The sequence below is a fragment of the Mus caroli genome, chromosome 4 (assembly GCF_900094665.2).
Source record: "Mus caroli chromosome 4, CAROLI_EIJ_v1.1, whole genome shotgun sequence".
Taxonomy (NCBI): domain Eukaryota; kingdom Metazoa; phylum Chordata; class Mammalia; order Rodentia; family Muridae; genus Mus; species Mus caroli.
This window is the reverse complement of record NC_034573.1, coordinates 124,042,646-124,046,101: the sequence shown is the minus strand read 5'-3', so window position 1 is coordinate 124,046,101 and position 3,456 is coordinate 124,042,646.

Sequence of the window (3,456 nt, the reverse complement as noted above, 5' to 3'; positions counted from 1 at the left end):
AAAAAAAAAAAAAAGAAGGGAGAGAAAGAGAGATGAAGGGCTGGAGAGATGACTCAGCAGTTAAGAGCACTGACTGTTCTTCTAAAGGTCTTGAGTTCAAATCCCAGCAACCACATGAAGGCTCACAACCATCCATAATGAGATCTGACACCCTCTTCTGGTGTGTCTGAAGACAGCTACAGTGTACTTACATATAATAAATAAATAATAAATAGTCGCCGGAGCGAGCGGGGCCAGAGTGAGCAGAGGTCCTGAGTTAAATTCCCAACAACCACAAAATGGCTCACGACCATCAGTGTAGCTACAGTGTATTCATATATATAAAATAAAAAAATAAATGTTTTTTTTTTAAAAAAGAGAGAGGGAGAGAAGAAAGGAAGAAGGGGGGCTGGGGTAGAGAACAGTTTTATTTTTAAGTTTTATTTACTTATTATATGTTAGTACACTGTAGCTGTCTTCAGATACTTTTCCTTCTCCCTCTGGTCCCACTCACTCCACCTTGCTAGTTCTGGCCCAAAGATTTCTTTATTTATTATATGTAAATTCACTGTAGCTGTCTTCAGACACCCCAGAAGAGGGCATCAGATCTTATTACAGATGGTTGAGAGCCACCATGTGGTTGCTGGGAATTGAACTCGGGACCTTCAGAAGAGCAGTCAGTGCTCTTAACCACTGAGCCATCTCTCCAGCCCTCATTCTTTTTAAGTCTCATATTCAACTTGTTCCCCTAAAACTCACCAACACCACTGGGCAGTGGTGGCACATGCCTTTAATCTCAGCACTTGGGAGGCAGAGGCAGGCAGATTTCTGAGTTCGAGGCCAGCCTAGTCTACAAAGTGAGTTCCAGGAAAGCCAGGGCTACCGAGAAACCCTGTCTCAAAAAACAAACAAACAAAAAAAACAAACAAGCAAACAAACAAAAACTCACCAATACCTGTTCAGGCCTCTTATCCATTTCTCACGCAGAAGCCAGGATGTTGGTGGGCATGAGGCAAGGCGCCCCCCGTGCTGCTGTATCCGTGTCCAACTGAGTCCAGACAAATCCTCTGAATCATCGTTTTAATCCATGGGTTTTTGTTTTTCTTTTTTAAAAAGATTTATTTGCTGGGCATGGTGGTGCAGGCCTTGGAAGGCAGAGGTGAGCATATCTCTGAGTTTGAGGCCAGCCTGGTCTACAAAGTTGGTTCCAGGACAGCCAGAGCCATTACACAGAGAAACCCTGTCTGGAAACAAAACAAAACAAAACAAAAAGAAATTATTTTTATTTTACTTGTGTATTTTGCCTGCATGGCCCAGTGTCCATTGAAGGCCAGAAGAGGGCGCCAGAGACCCTAGACCTGGAGTTACTGACAGTTTTGAGTTGCCCTTGAATTGGACTGGAGTTCTCCACAAAGCAGCAACCTCTGAGCCACCTACCCCGTCCTATCTTTTAAATTATTATTATCTTGGAGACAGCATCTTATGCATCTCAGGATGGTCTCAGACTTTCTTTATAACTGAGGACAGCCTTACACTCTCAAGCTTCCTGCTTCTATTTCTGGAATGCTGAGATTTTAGGTGTACGATCACCATGCTAGCTTCTATGTGAATGCTAACCTACACCTCTAGTCCATAAACTTCTTATTTTTAATTTCTCATATTTTTCTGCAATGCTAAGGATTAAGCCCATATAATAATAAATTCAGCTCAGTGAGGACCAGAAAGTAGCTTTCTCTGTGTTTATATAATAACTCTTTTATTAAAAAGTATTAAGCTAGGGGCTGGAGAGATGGCTCAGAGGTTAAGAGCACTGAACTCATGAGTTCAATTTCCAGCAACCACAGGGTGGCTCACAACCATCTGTAATGGGATCTGATGCCCTCTTCTGGTGTGTCTGAAGACAGCTACAGAATGCTCATAAATAAAAGAATAAATTAAAAAAAAAAACTTTAAAAAATTATTAACCTTTCTTTTCTTTTCTTTTTTGTTTGTTTGTTTTGTTCATTTTTGGTTTTTTCGAGACAGGGTTTCTCTGTGTAGCCCTGGCTGTCCTGGAACTCACTCTGTAGACCAGGCTGGCCTCAAACTCAGAAATCCACCTGCCTCTGACTCCCAAGTGCTGGGATTAAAGGTGTGTGCCACCACTGCCTGGCTTAACCTTTATTTTCATTTTATGCATATGGGTATTTTGCCTGCAGGTATGTCTGTATACTGTATGCATGCAGTACCAGCAGGGGGCAAAAGAGAGTGCCAGAACCCCAGGAATTGGAATTACAGATGTTTGTGAGCCTTCCTGTGGGTGCTGCATGCCCAGGTTCTCTGGAAGAGCAGCCAGTCCTCTAACCAGTAAGCCATCTCTCCAGCCTCTACCTACAGACTCCTGACTGAGGAATGGCCTCCTATCGGGGATGTGATGGAGCCTGCAGTATCTGGAGGGACAGGCATGGAGCAGTGATGTAGGAAAGCAACACCAGCGGATGAGCTGACGCAACCTTGGTGATCAATGGAGGGACTGAAGCCCCAGCCACCTGGCTGGCCCTCACATTAGAGGAGTTAGCATCTGAACTGAGTCCTGAGTCCAACCACATGTACCAGTCAGTGAGTCACCCTGTGTGGTGGTTTAAATATGCTTGGCCCAGGGAATGGCACCGTTAGGAGGTGTGGCTTTGTTGGAGTGGGTGTAGCCTTGATGGAGTAGGTGTGTCACTGTGGGTGTGGGCTTTGAGACCCTCATCCTAGCTGCCTGAGAAGTCAGTCTTCTCCTAGTAGCCTTCAGATGAAGATGTAGAACTCTCAGCTCCTCCTGCACCATGCCTGCCTGGATGCTGCCATGTTCCCACCTTGATGATAATGGACTGAACCTCTGAACCTGTAAGACAGCCCCAAATTAAATGTTGTCCTAATAAGGGTTGCCTTGGTCATGATGTCTGTTCACAGCAGTAAAGCCTAAGACACGGTGTGTCTCATGTGTTGTTTAGTGTTTTTTCTTATTTAATTCTCCAGTGGAATGTACCATTTTCTTTCCAGAACAGAAAACAGCCTTCCTATTTTTCAAACAAGGAAACATGGGTGTGAAAAGTCCCTACGGACGCTGTCGGTTGCCCACCTTATATCCTTTACCCCCTCTCCCCCCACCCAGCCGCCTTGGTGGGGAGGTCATTCCAGCTGCTGGGAGCACCTTCACTCAGGATCTGGCTTCTGTCCAGTTGCTTCCCATGCCCGCGGTAAGGCCAAACATCATGGCAGCAAGTGCAAAATGGTGCAAAGTGGCTCACCTCATAGTGGAGAGAAGGCAGAGACAACGGGAAGGGATGCAGAGAGGAGACGCTCTCTGTAAATTAGGTGTTCCCCAACCTGCCTTTCAGCAACTCCCTGCAGCAGCTTAGGCCCTGACTCTTCCTCTCCCCGCTCCCCTGTCTCCCTCCCTTCTTCCCTCTCTCTCTCCTTCCCTTCCTCTTTTTTTTTTTTTTTTTTTTT